The 15306-nt window shown below is 40.1% G+C and overlaps 1 non-coding gene and 1 pseudogene across 1 annotated transcript; both read left to right on the top strand.

Moving 5' to 3' along the window:
* The first annotated feature begins 13650 nt into the window (after nucleotides 1-13650).
* On the top strand, nucleotides 13651-13842 carry LOC140582558 (U2 spliceosomal RNA). The gene has a single exon (XR_011985460.1). It is a non-coding gene; the product is annotated as a U2 spliceosomal RNA (small nuclear RNA).
* Nucleotides 13843-14237: 395 nt separating this feature from the next.
* LOC140582613 (U5 spliceosomal RNA) lies at nucleotides 14238-14368 on the top strand (annotated as a pseudogene).
* Nucleotides 14369-15306: the final 938 nt, after the last annotated feature.

The following is a 15306-nucleotide window of genomic DNA, read 5'->3' as shown; positions in this document are numbered from 1 at the left end:
ATCAGGACACTTTTTGACTGTTTCATTTTGTACCCAGTTATTAATGTGAAAGCCCTTGGCATTAAATTGATCCATTCATTGTAACAATTGATTGATTAGAAATAAAGTTATATGCCTTTTTAAGTTACTATGTCCTTATGTGACAAGACTTTTGTCAATGACTGTACAGTATATAATGCCGATTTGTCACATTATTAATTATTATTATTACCACTGATGTTGTTATAATTTTCGTTGTTTGATGAGTGTTATGTTTCTTATGCTTGTTTGTATTCTGTATTCCCCTACACTTAATTTTTTTCCATCCCACCTACATTATTAGTGTTATTATTTCTGTATACCTTTTTTTTTTCTCCCCCTCTCCCCATAGTGATTGATGTCTGTTGTTATTGTTACGCTTGTTGTTTCTGTATCCCCCCCTGTTTTTCTTTTTTTCTTTTTTCTCTTCCTTTTTCCACGGTACCGGTGAGTTCGGAGCGGCCACACTCTTTGCTCTTGAATGTAATGTAAAATAAAGTTGTCCTCCGAAGAGGGGGGGTGGTGGTGGGCAATAAAAAAATTAAAAAATTAAAAATAAATAAATAAATAAATAAATATTTCTAAGTAATCGCTTTTGTGATTATAAATGTGCTGTGTGTTATGTCATGTATAGTGGTTAACAGGGGTTAAAGTAAAAAAAAATCCTGAGCCTGAACTTTTTTTGGGGAGGACTTTTTTATTGAAGGACATACTTCAAATATTGACAATAATAACAAAAATAAAGTAAAAAAAAAAAAACTGCTAAACAATAGCAAGTGCTTAAAGTGCATAAATAACAAGTGCTCAAAGTGCTAAAGAACTGAACTGCTAAACTAAAGATTAGAAGTGAAATCAAGGCCATTATCACTTATTTTTTCTTTTTTTCTGGGTTGTAAGCAAAGTCCTGCAAACTCTTTCTTTTTAAGACATTTGGACCAGAAGATGGAGCTGGTCCAGATGATGAGGATGAGGCTTTGGCTGGTCCAGAGGGAGGGAGAAAGAGTTTGCCTAGTCCAGAAGAGTCTGGTCCAGAAGATAAGGATGAGGCTTTGGCTGGTCCAGAGGATGAAGATGATGCTTTGGCTGGTCCTGAGGATGAAGATGAGGCTTTGGCTGGTCCAGAGGATGAAGATGAGCCTTTGGCTGGTCCAGAGGGAGAGAGAAAGAGTTTGGCTGGTCCATAGGAGGTTGAAAATGGTCTGAATGGTCCAGAGGAGGAGGCTGAGGGTCTGGCTGGTCCAGAGGAGGTTGAAAAAGGTCTGGATGGTCCAGTGGAGGTTGGTGAGGGTCTGGATCGTACAGTGGAGGTTGCTGAGGGTCTGGCTGGTCCAGAGGAGGTTGGTGAGGGTTTGGATGGTCCAGTGGAGGAGGATGAGTGTTTGGCTCGTCTAGAGGAGGCTTTGGCTGATCCAGCGATATTCCTGGCCTGCCGTATGAGTTTGTTTGCCATCTGTGATGGCCGAATCCTTGCTGCCTCACTCACCCTTTTCTTCTTTTGTGCCTGTTGTGCCTCTTTCTTTTTCTGCAGATGTTTTTGATATGTTTGATACGATGACAGGCAAGACCACCTTAATGGCTGGTCTATTGTCATTGTCGATGCTGTCCACTCCCTTGCTTTAATCGTGGATTTTACAATTGCAAGGCTCTCATAAGTTTCCACATTCATGGAGCATCTGTCTGCTTCAAGAATATCATCCATGAGATTAAATGATCCCTCAACCAGTGGGCCTGTGAAAATGCTAAGTAGTGCTTTGACCAGCTGACCCAGAATGGGAAATCTCACACCTCTCTCTGGATTTTTCATGGATACAACTCTGCTCCACCAATCTACATCACCTCGGCCTTCTTCTTCAATGTAGTTCTGGGCACACGTTACCAGGTCCACCTCTATTTGGTACGCCCGTATCTCTTCCTCCACCTGACCAATCTCTTCTGGTGCGACCACATTAGGCAAGGCCTCTCCTGATGTGATAAAAGCCCCACAGATGGAGTCATCTTGAATTAGAGAGGGAGTGAGTGCAGAAAGTGAGGTGATTATCTTGTTGTCCAGAGGAAGGTTTTTGAGAAGGAACTCTGATGACTTCATGTACCCTTCTCTGAGAGAGTTGTAAATGTTTCTCACCCATATCTTCCTCTCCACACGGGCCTTGTTTAGTGCAGAGTAGCAGTATCTTCCAACAGACAACCTTTTGTCTGATAGTTGCAAATCTTTACTCTGGACATCAACCTTGATGATATCCTTTGCACTCAGTGGGATGGCTTCCGGCTTCATAAATTTGCTGAGGAGCTCTCGAACTAGGGCCACCATCTCCACGTGCAGCAAGCGCGCCATTGGTTTTTCATGTTGCATTTTTTTTAAAAATCCCTGAAATGTTGAAAGTCTTTTTTTCAAGATTTAACTTAACTTTAAATTACTGAAGTAATATTTTGGTGCATAATCATTGTTTTTGTCAGATGTTAATCAGATCATAATCAGATGTTATCATCAGTTAAATCTTTAAAATGTTTTAAGTGTATGTCAATGTTTGTGGCTGAAGAGACAAGAAAAAATTCGCAACACTGCTATATTTTTTTCTTAAGATAAATATTCCTTTTCTTCATTTCCTGTAAAAAAAAATGCAGACTTAATAAAGTATTTTACATTTTTTTGCCTTGGAATTGAATGTCTAATCTTTCCATTACATTTGAAATATGGAAATAACATACTGATTAAAAATAATTTCACTTTATTCACTTTTTTTTAACTATAAACTGCTATTTATTTGAACACTTCTATATAACTCTGCATAACTTCTAAAGCTGGTTATGATTGCTGTAGTAGAGACCTGGCTGTTCCCTTTGTAAAAAACAACAACTGTTATTAACTTTCATTACATTTAGCCTAAAGTTTTTGCCTACACAAGTTAGCCTGCTACAAGATACCTCTGAACATGTCGACCGTGACTTTGAATCGGTCAAACTCAAACACAGAGATTCGTGCCTTCCGGTCAAGGTTGGCTTGTGTTCCCATTCGGGATGTTGTGGCTTGTTCTTGTTGAAGAATTTCTATTCTGGTCTTTTCCTCAACTGTTAGTGCATATCTCGTCAGCACTTCGTTAAGAAGCCTTCTGTATCACACAAACACACACACACACCACTGTGGCTATTTTCATTGCTTATTCCTACATAAAACCTAACAACACTAAACTAGCACATCACTCTACATGCAATATAATACAATAAAAATAGTTAACTGCAGAGACAGCACATTAAAAAATACTTAATTTATACTACAAAATGATTAGCATTACCTGTATTTGTGTTCTTCATTTGGATCCAGCACATAGTAATAATGCACCACCAGTACATCCATGAGTTCATTCAGCCTGGTGCACACCTCCAGCATCTGAAGAAATCTGTTGCTAATAGGTCTTATCAAGCTCTTGGAAGGAAGATGGAGCAGACTCTGAAACTCTGAGAAAATGTTTTGGTGACTTCTCAATATCATAATAGACATCGGAGCAGAAATTTTCCACTTCTGTGCTGAACGGACTCATGAGGGCCTTGGCAGCATTGGAAACCATGTGCACGGTGTCTCCAGATACATCAAGGAGGTATGGGTTCTCCTTCCTTGCTTGAGTTTCAAGGCCAGACTTTTTTCCTCTCATGACTGCACAGTTGTCAAGGAGGATGCTGGTAACTTGTCTCCACTCAAGACCATAAGTCTGCATGACATCTTTAAGTTCCAGCATAAGGTTTGGGGCATTTGCAATGTTGACTTTTCTGCTTGCCAGATGTTGTGTTATTACTCTGTTGCTTTCATTATCAAAAAAGCGAACCAACTGCCAAAAGGCTCGCCATCTCTACTTTCTTCAATCCACGCCCAGCGCCATTTATTTTTGAGTCCTTTATAAATTGCTAGGACATCATCCCCAGGCTTCATAAACTTGCGCTCCATTTTTTTTTCTCCGACAACGCTAACGTGACATTGACGTATGGGTGTCAATCATACCGTGTTGCAAGGACCCGCCCTTCTCTACTTCTGATAGGCTTGTAACGTTAGTTAAAGCTGCGTTCCTCTCATATGATTGGTAGGTGAAATAAATTGGCTCGAAAATATTAAACCGCATGCGCAGGCTCTAAAATATTATTATTTTTTTCCTCACGGCCGCACGCCGGAGATCCGGCACGGTGCCGGAATACTTTAAGCCCTGCACTAAGGATCTGGTCTCAATTTCGTAAACATTATGGCCTAGCCTCCATGTCTGTTTACGTCCCTGTCATGGCCAACCTGCTATTTCCAGCTTCTCTATTAGATAATGCATTCAGACAATGGTTTAAAAATGGAGTGTTGAATATTAAGACGTTATATAAGGATGGCGTCTTCATGTCATTTGATCAGGTTAGACAGGAGTTTGCTCTGCCAGCAAATCACTTTTTCAGATACCTACAAGTTAGACATTTCACACAGAATAACGTCAGTCATTTTCCTTCACTACTGTACCTCAGACATCATTTCTTGATTCAATCATAGAAACTCAGCCAGAGGTTAGGGGAACCGTCTCAAAGCTGTACACAAATATATTTGACATGGAAGGTTCTTCACTGACAATAGTAAAAGTAAATTGGGAGAAGGATATGGGTACAACTATTAATGATGGTCAATGGTCTAACATACTTCAAAGAATCCACTCCTCCTCTATTTGTGCGAGGCACTGCCTCATTCAGTTCAAGATTGTACATAGACTTCACATGTCTGGGGTTTAGTTATCCAAGATTTACCCGGGGGTTAATCCTATTTGTGACAGATGTAGACAAGCACCTGCTACTCTCTTTCACACTTTTTGGTCATGTCCAAGTATGACTGCATTGTGGTCTTCAATATTTGAGGTGTATTCTGTGATTTCGGGGGTAACCTTTCAAGGGAGGTAATGCTAAGATTATACAATTCCTTGGTCAGACCTCACCTAGAATATTGTGTGCAGATTTGGTCACCATATCTTAAAAAGGACATTGCGGCCTTAGAAAAGGTGCAGCATAGGGCCACAAGAATGATTCCTGGTCTTAGAGGAATGTCATACGAGGAAAGGTTATTTGAGCTAAATCTGTTCAGCCTCAAGCAAAGGAGACATGATCCATGTCTATAAGATTCTAACAGGTTTGGATGCTGTTCAACCGAATAGTTACTTCAGCATTAGTTCAAATACAAGAACTCGTGGCCATAGGTGGAAATTAGCGGGAGAACATTTCAAACTGGATTTAAGGAAGCACTTCTTTACACAGCGTGTAGTCAGAGTATGGAATAGTCTTCCTGATAACGTAGTGCAAGCTGAATCCTTGGGTTCCTTTAAATAAGAGCTAGATAAGATTTTAACAACTCTGAGCTATTAGTTAAGTTCTCCCCAAGCGAGCTCGATGGGCCGAATGGCCTCCTCTCTTTTGTATAGTTCTTATGTTCTTATGTTCTATGTGTTTTTTCTGTTCCTACAATGTCCTCCCTACTGGAGTACAGTCTGGGGGCTGTTTTAATTCTCCTCCTCTCTTCTCATGTAATTCTGCTTTCTCTGTTCTTCCTATATCCCCTGTCTTCCTGACCTGTCTACCCCCTATAATATGATGTTTGTGTATATGTATGGTCGGGTTGATGGGCAGTTATTTTCACTTGTACTTGTGACTAGTAACATGGTGTATTGCAACAGCAATAAAGGGTTTCGTCATCATCATCATCGTCATCATCATCATCATCACTTCCAGGCCTTTTGGCAACTTGTGCAGCCAGCCTTGAAGACCAAGATGGTGCGGGTCACCAGGGCCAGTGCAGCTAAGCTGTGTTATCAGGGTCTCGTGGATTAATGCATACTACACTAAATAAGACTTTAGCCTGAAAGCTTAGCCTATTGGTGCTTAATGGAAATATGAACTAATGCAAAGGTGATCACAAAGGCTGCAATTAATCATGTTATATAGCCCCAACCCATTTAAGTTTCATCTTTAACTATTTCATTTAGGTGGTAAATATACTTTTATATAAGCAGTAAAACTAATTGTACGTTTGCAGTACTTTTGCTAATTTTAGTTCACTTTCTTTCTTATCGCTAACAGAAACTTGCGCCCATAGACGAGTTGCTTCTGTTCCTAATGCATCTCTCCGTGGCTCTGCCTCTCTGCGATCATGCCAACCATTTTGGTATCCACCGCACCACTGTCAGCAGAATTATAACGACCTGGACACACTTTTGGTACCACCTGCTTGGTTCTATCTGTCTGTAGCTACCAAAAGAAGCCATACAAGCTCAATTACCACCAGAGTTTTCCCCATATGCAAACACACAAGTGATGCTGGACTGTACAGAAATCTTTTGTCAAACACCATCATCTCTTGTTCTGCACAGCTGACATGGGCATTATGGTGGACATGGGGTTTCTTGTGCACACTCTTGTACCCTGCAAGGTTTACCGGCCTGCTGTCCTGTCAAAGAAAACTCAGATGAGTAAACAGGATGTTGAACAAACACAGTCCATCGCCCGTTTGCGGGTTCATGTCGAAAAGTGTATCCGGAGAGTTAAGGAGAACAAACTTTTTGAGAAAGTTATTCCCTTATCTGTGTGTGGAAGTATTGATCAGTTGTTCCGTGTGGGTTAATTCTTGGTAAACCAACAGAATGTCGCTTGTCAAGGCATGGGCAACTGGACAATGAAAGTCTGTACTCAACTCAAAAGCCTGGACTGCCACCTGACTGGACATTTCTCTGTGAGCTTTCATATGCTGTTTTGTATTTTGTCATGTTAACAGTGCTGTTTGTTTTTTGTACCCTGTGATATACCTTTCAGTAAAATATCTGAAATATTTACATAATGGTTACATTTGCTTTTTATTGTCTCTTACATTGTCACTTATAGTAACGTGTTGCTGGAATTTGATTCGTTTTTAGTAACGGAGTAATTTAACGCGTTATAATTTAAAAATTGATAATGAGATTACTGTTACAATTTCAAGTAACTTTATGTTACCGCTGCGTTACCAATAAAATCAAGTGCTTTAACATCTATATTGTAAAAACAGAAATAATAATTCACAGTAACCTGTCAGCGGCAGGCAGATGTCTGTCTGACAGTCGCACGCGGGACGTCATCTACGGGAGACCTACATGCATGAGAAACCAGCTCAAACAAAAACAAAGTGAGCATAGCGAGTGAGAAGTACGCCTTCAGGAGCTGGAAATATAGCCATTACTTTGAGTTCATCATTATTTGTTTTTATGTGTTATGTTTTTGTGTATTATGTGTTATTAAACATTCTAAATGATTTAAGCGGCTTTAGCTTAAGTTGTAACTTTTCATGTGGAATGAACTGCAATGTCTCTGAATTAATTTAATTAATACTCATTAAGGTCAGTTCATTTACAGTTCTTAATTTCAGGAGCCAGTTAATAAATCTAATTCATTTACAAGTATTTCTCCTATAATACGTAATACATGTTTACAATAATTCCCAGGGAAAGCATTTCCGGTAAGGCAGTGCTCATTGACACAAATTATAAAGCTTGTTAGACTATGCGACATTATTTAGCAGGGCCGAGAGAAGGTGAGAGCTCCCCTAGTGGCTGCAGAAGTGCATTTCCCTAGAGCAGATATAATGGGTGGCAGCCTCATTGCTTTTTAATCACAACTTGGGATAGAACAACAAATTTATTAATTTTGCTCATTTAATATTTCGATTTTAATTAGGCTTCATTTTTGGATATCCATGTTTACATAATATTTAGAATCCCACCGCAGTTGAGAATGGAATGCCACAGATATTAGTCTCCACCACATATCATTGCTTGTTTTATTTCAGGATTCCATTGATTGCTCTGTATCAGTTGGCTTGGTGTGTTTTGAGATATATAATTGCTAAAGAGTCCTGAAAAGCTGATGGTTTAGATACCAGAATTAGTATGAGCAGGACTTAATGTGTGTTCTTATGGTGGGGATGTTAGAAGACATTGAGGTTTTTTATTCTATCTACATCCAATCTTAGCCTCCCACCCAAGATCACTCCATAGAGTACGAACCAACACATCCCACCAAGATCCATTTTAGCTGTGATAGCCAATATATTTGGGGTTTTATGCGCTTGTCCTATTCAACATCATAACAGTGAATTAAAAATCTACTAAATCAAAGGCAGTACCATGTCATGCTATGCAAATATACATATACATACAGCTCAGGCTCTTTTCTGCAAATATAAGGCTACAAGGCCAAGTGTGGGTAATCAAAATGGCCTTACATTAACAAATACATCACCCGTAAAAAGCATTACATGAGCAATCACAACTATTCCATTTTTTTTTTATCTCAACAGAGAACATCTTGCAAGGTCAGTATTTGGGAGAGTTTCCTTCATGATGGTGGGTGAAATATACCACAGCTGCAGAAAAGCCCAGTCTTGGCAGAATAGCCACATTAATGAGCTCTTGAGCAAAGACCTTTACTCCCAAAGGGACAGAAAACTCTATCAGGCCATGCTGGCAAAGACCCTTGTTTCAAACCTGGTACCACTTTGCGTTGAATGCTGAAAAGGGCCCTTTAAATACATTAGGTATGATATTTGATAAACTTGGGTTTACTTTACTCATAAAAAATAATACCCCAATTTACCCAAATGAGTGAGTACAAATATTGATTTGAAATATTAATTAATGTTAATATTCAAATTAATTAATATTAATATTGAAATATTAATTGATTTGAGTAAATCTTATAGGATGGTACTGTGACAGTAGGTAGATTATAGCTTTATTTATTTAAAATGTTTCCTAGAATTGGGTATACTTTACTTAAAAAGGGTTTAAAGTCAACCCAAAAAAGTGAGTGCAAATTGTTACATCATTCAATCTGAGTAAATTCTACAGTTTATTTTTTTGAAGTTCATGTACAGAATTACAGTACATTACAGTATTTTATCGGCAAGGTTCTCATAAATATTGCCCAGAAAGCATTTTTTCTACAGTATTGAACTATTTTACTGATGAACATCATGTTACTGTAATAACTTCACTGTTTATTACAGCAGGGGTGCAGATTGAACCCATGACCCTGGAGGCGTGAGGCTATAGTAGGAGCAACGGGCCACTATTCATACTGTGAGAAATGATGTATTTTTAATCATACATTGTAACTGATATGTCGTTACACTGCTTGTGTATGCTTTGCACCTTGCCTTTCTCCCTTACTTGTGTTTCTTGTTCTCCACACCTTGTGAGCTTCAACATGAACTGATTGATTGTTTTTCATAAGGCCCCAGGTTAGTTAGGTCCAGTCTCCTGGAAAATCACTAGAATGTGTCCTTGGCTTTCGAAGCTAAGAGCATCTTATTTTCAGGGAGAGCCCTGTAATATTTATTTTAATAAATTATTTTTATTGATAAACCTTCATACTGATAATCCTCTTGTAGTGGTCCTAAAAGAAAACATGACTGAAGATATTATGTTTGTTTTATCCATTTCAGTACAGACACATTTCACGATTCAGTAACCTGACTTGTCCAATAGATGGCAGTGTAGTACTTCGACTAGGACGTGCTATGGAAATTGCCGGTAAAAGCTGGTTTTCCATTTTAAACGTTTGTCTGACTGAAATGACCACATGTTGTACATATGTAATCGTACTATACCTCTAACCTTCAGCGTTGTATTACCTGCCTTAATTATCTGCAGCAATAAAATATGTACGTGTAATTGGGCAGCTGCAAGTTAAGCAATCTGTCTGATTTTACATTAAAGCCCAGATAGCAAATGTACTGTTTGCAACAGTGATTTCAGCATTGCCCATGACGGTTTAAACGATTGTAAAAGGCATGTTGAGGTGAGTTTAACAAGTGTCATTTCATGTGCTGTATTATTCAGGTCTACACTAGTTAGACACTTGGTTAGTTGCTAATGCTGTCATGAAAGACTCCTTGAAGACTTTTGTAAAGTAGCAATGGAATAAAATTAAGGAATTTGCATAAATGGTAAAATAATCTACTTATATTATTGTGAAAATACATAATTTTGACCTTCGTAATTTAGTGCGCTGACTAGAGGAAATTAATGAACAAATTAAACTGTGAAATCAAGTTTGTTGAAGCTATCTCCCTCCTTGTCGGGGGGTTGGGGGCACCTCCCTGAATTGAGTTTTTGCAGGTTGGGATGTCTGAATTATCCCACCTTAGGGATGGGAGGGGGTGCTGGCTGTGAAAGTTGGGGGGCGGCGACAGACGATCCGTAGCCACGCCCAACATACGATCTGTAGGCACGTGGCCACTTCCCTGCGTTTGATTGCTTTTATTTCTGTGTGGACAGATTTCCAGGATGCTGCACATCATTCGGGGGTGTGAGGGAGCTGTGGTGCATTTGCGGGAGTCTTCCGGGAGAGGTGTGATGTCTACATAAGATTATGTTTTAAAATGCGATCCAGTTGTTTAAATGTTCTGCCACTACACATTTCTATGCAGGACATAATTCATGGACTCAAACAGAGCAGTAGCACCAAAATTTATTGGTTATTTTAAGAAAGCAAGATAAATTACTGCGCATATGATACAGTAAAATGAGGTCAGTAAGAGCTTTTTTTAACGTTAGTACTGCTAAATCTCACTATTGCGGCGCGCGTCAGTCAGACGTAACACGCGAGAGTATGACAGACTGCGGTCAACGACGTTGTGTGGCGCGAGCGGCACGTGGTTGTCAACGGCCAGAGTCCACACCCTTTTACTAAGGGAGATGTCCGACGTTTGAGCTCCGGCAAGCAAAACCAAAACCGTATTTATTTTGATAATTTCTGCTTAGACTTTATTAAACTAATACATGTATGTTTCGTGGTAACTTATGTACTTATTGATGTAACTGAGTTTCGATAATTTAGAAGTTAATTGCGAATTTTTACCTGGTTAGCCAGTTCTTGCTAGTTGGCCCTAGCATTGCGTTGTGTTTTCGTTGGTGTGACTCTGGGTTTTTTTGTCTGTTAATCTATTAATTACTACAGGGAAATTTACATCGTGTTTTATAGTGAGTGAGAAATACCTCTGTGTTAATATTTCGGGAAACTATTTTTCGGATTGTGTGATTTCCATACATGTATATTATATAGGCGTCACTTGGTTTACCATAACTTGGTGTTAACTGCAGATCTGATTAGTGATTCTGAAATTGCCCTGGTGTGCAGCACATGTCACACTGTCTTCTGATTACTGGTTGCATTAACAACATGTCACATTATATGTAAGTCACAATATTTTGTCTGTCAGGTATAGAAATAATAATAATTTTTGGATAAATTCAGTTAAACTAATCGATAGTTAGCTGTGATAAGCTGCCCTACACACAAACGCTCTGACCCCAGAGGTAAGCTGACATGTACCCAAACACAATGATCACAGAGTTAAGCTGTCATCTACTCAAATGCCCTAATTCCAGAGGTAAAGCTCCAATCCAACCAACTGCATCCAACCAAGCGCCTTGACCCCAGAGTTAAGATGACATAAACCCAAACACCCTGATAATAGAGGTAAGCTTTCATCCACTCAGACGCCTTGATCCCAGAGGTAAGCTGCCGTCCACCAAACGCCCTGGCCCTAGAGGTAAGCTCCCAAACACGCAACCGGCCCAACCACAGAGGTAAGCTGCTGTCCATCCAAGCACCCTGATCAGAGAGGCAAGCCGCTGTCCGCCAAAACACCCTGATCCCAGATGTAGGCTGCCATCCACTTAAACACATTGTTCCCAGTAATCAGCCATTCACCCAACCATGCTGATCCCAGAGGCAAGCTGCAGTCTACCCAAACACGCAGGCCCCTGAGGTAAGCTCACATCCACCAAAATGCCCTAACCCCAGTGGCAAGCTGCCATCCACCCAAACGCTCTGATCTCTGAGGCAAGCTGCTGTCCATCCAAAAATGCAGGCCCCTCATGTAAGCTCACATCCACCCAAATGTTCCAACCCCAGAGGCAAGCTGCTTTCAACTCAATCCCCTGACCCCAGAGGTAAGCTCGCTTCCACCCAAACACCCTGATCACAGAAGTAAGCTGACATTCACCCAAACCCCCAGCCCCCAGAAGGAAGCAGCCATCTACCTAAACGACCTACCCCCAGAGGTAAGTTGACATCCATCCAACTGCCTTGATCCTAGGCGAAAGCTGCCCCGGTACGTCTAGGTGGTGACACTCCATCCTACAGGGTTGACATGATGCATTTTCCTGAAGCACACAGAGGACACGTCGGGTTTTAGGTAAGTGTGCTTTGTTTTTCTGTGCGTGTGTTTTATTTGGTATGGATTTTATTTATTGACATGTAAAGATTTTACTGAGCACTGTTTTGGTTGATCACTGTTAGCACTTATTCATCGATATTAACATTATTAATATTTATTAGCATTTTGATCTGTTGTGCTGTTAATTGTGCGATTAACCTATTTTATTCCCAAGCTTACTGATTTTATTTGTTTTGGGAAGGTGTATGATGCCGTTTTAGCCCGACCCTTGTGCAGAGCTTGGAAGTCATGCGGATGTGTTCCTTTTTTACCCTCTGGAGTCTAGGGGTAGGGGACACACTTTCACTAACTGGGGCATGGTCACACATTTCATTCAATATCAAAAACTTAATTCCTGGCAAATAAATTATTTCTTATATGTTTGGTTTGGCAACAAACTCATCTTAATCTTAGTGTACTTTGTAAATATGTTATGTGAAGTTTGTAATTTGACATTCAAAGTATAGACATGGCAAAATGCAGTTTGGAACACTTGCAGAAACATTATAAAACTACATTGTAAGCAATGATGGCAGTTTGTTTTGATCCCAGATATCTGATCACCAAAGTCTTGGCTTCATGAAGATGACTAAATGGTGTAGTTGCAATATTCATTTGGATAAATAAATAAGAAAAACCTAACTCATGTAACTATTTCTGGCTCCTTTCATTGAATATGTAGCAACTTTCATGTGTATGAATGAGCCATTGTCACCTGGCCACATCCCTCCCCCCTTTTATGGCGCTGAAGGGGATGTATCTGGATCGCGTTTCACCGTTGCGTTGTTCATCAAATTACCATGCGAATGCGATCTGAATACGCGCTAATGTGGCTATTTAGAATGTGAATAGCAATCTTCGGGTGACAGTGGTACTACACACCCCCGATGCAGGTAAAACAAAGTAAGGTGACATGGTTTACTTTTTTGCCGATTTAAAAAGTTTAATACTTGCGACAATGAACGTTTTGAAAAGAATGCAGATTACAGATTTAGTCAGCATTTTTTCATGTTTCTATAATAAGATTTCAGCGAGTTATGAACTGAAATACACAAGAAAGATACACGGCATTGCCGACGATGCCGTCGACTCCAGAGGGTTAGAGGTCTTAACTTTTTAATAGCATGCATATAAGGTGACATTTTAATTGTTTTATTGACCATATAATTGTAATTAGGTTTAAATGGTGTATAATTGTATTTGCTGGTCTTATTGCCCTTTTCCTGTTTTATGGGTAATAGTTCTGCAGGTAGTTCTGTTTGTTTAATATTATCTTTGAAAGTCTTATTGTACTGTGTTGGCATGATTTGCATAGTGTAGGAATGTTTCAACCTCATAGATTGTGATTATGTGTTAATATAAGTAGTACAAGCATAATATTTATTATTCATGTATTTGAGCTGATTTACATTTTGTTTTGGTATGAAAAGGTTATTTTGATACGTCCCCCATGGAGGGGACCACATATTAAACAGATTTTTGAAACAGGGACCCGGAAGTGGGGCTTGCCCCGTCCGCTCCACGCATCGACCCGGTATTGCAGTGCTTCCAGGAACGGTGCACCTCTACTGCCCCCTGTTGTTGAAAGGCAGAACTGACTGAGTGGGTGACTAATAGACTGAGTGCCTCTGGATGGCCAGCTAATTAGCTGCATGTGCTGTGAGGGAGGGGCCCTGTCCATGCGTGGCCCCCGTTTCCCGCCGTTTTTCTTTTTTTTTTAAAGTAAGGTGACACGCTGTTTGTGTGGTGGACAGCTGTGCTGAGGTAAGGCATGACGTCATCTTTGCCTTTTGAATTTTCCCTCATGTTTGTTTAAATGATTGCTGTTTCTTGAGAGGACAGGAGGACAGGGAGGAGTCGTGGCCCCGACACCGACGGCTGCGACGCCCCTGGGCATTCTACTCCGAGCGGGGGCGTCACGGAGACCCGGCTAACGGCGACCCGCTAAGCGGCAGCCCCATATCGACTCGGGTCTCTCTTCATCCCGCATAAATCTTTCGGTTTTTACTAAAGATTTCCGTGGGGTATAGTCATAGTTGTTTGGGTTAATTCTGACTACCACAAAAGTTTACAAGCCCTATTTTGGCAAGAGCTAATCCTAATCATTTTCATCTTTGCCGTTTAAATCACTCATGAATAGATGTGTTTGTGAGAATTTGGTTTGTTTTAAGCATTTTAAATTTAAATAAATACTGCAACACTCTGCAGAAATACATCTTTTCCAATATTGTGCAGCCTAATAATGAAGTACTTACTACTAGGAGATATCTAACAACATACGATGCAACATTCAACAGGGGGTAGTGAAGTGATATGTGGCAGATCAAAGTGCCAGTTCGATATGGGGCAGTGATTAGCATGTGGAGAATGCTGCAGCAGTATTACAAAATCAGCAACTCTTTTAAAAATAATAGTGATACAAATATATTATTTATTAATAAGTATATAGAATCAGTACACAAAGTATAAGTATATAAATATAAGCATATAAAGTACTGTATATAAGTACATAAAGTATAAGTATATAAAGTTTAAGTATATAAAGTATATAAGTATAAAAATCTTAAGTATAAAAATGATATAAGTATAAAAATGTTATAAGTTTAAAAATGTTATGAGTATAAAAATGTTATAAGTATAAAAAATTTAAGTAAAAAAAGTTTAAGGGCTCAGAGGCCTGCTGCTCCTACTCATCAGAGTGGATCTGTTGCTTGAACTTCTTCAGAGCCTCTGCTAAGATGGCAGCAATGTCCTCTGAGGGCATGGGCGTCCCCTGCGTCAGTCCCCTCCTCGTCACTGGCGTCCCACCTGGCGACCTCAGCACTGGGCGCAGTTTAATGTGCGGCAGCTCCGCCAGAACATCCACCATGTTGGGGCCATTGGTGGGTCCTGCGCCACTTCCCTGACGATGACTCGTCTTCTGCTTCGGGCCCTGGATATTAGCAGGCGGAGGCGGTGGAGGAGGAGGGGGCGGGAAACAGCTTGAAGCTGAAGTGGGGACTATAAGAGGAGTCCCAGTGGTCTCCGAACTG

The sequence above is a fragment of the Paramormyrops kingsleyae genome, chromosome 24 (genome assembly GCF_048594095.1).
Source record: "Paramormyrops kingsleyae isolate MSU_618 chromosome 24, PKINGS_0.4, whole genome shotgun sequence".
NCBI classification, from domain to species: Eukaryota; Metazoa; Chordata; class Actinopteri; order Osteoglossiformes; family Mormyridae; genus Paramormyrops; species Paramormyrops kingsleyae.
The sequence above is the reverse complement of the archived record's forward strand: the minus strand, read 5'-3'. Positions and strand labels throughout refer to the sequence as shown.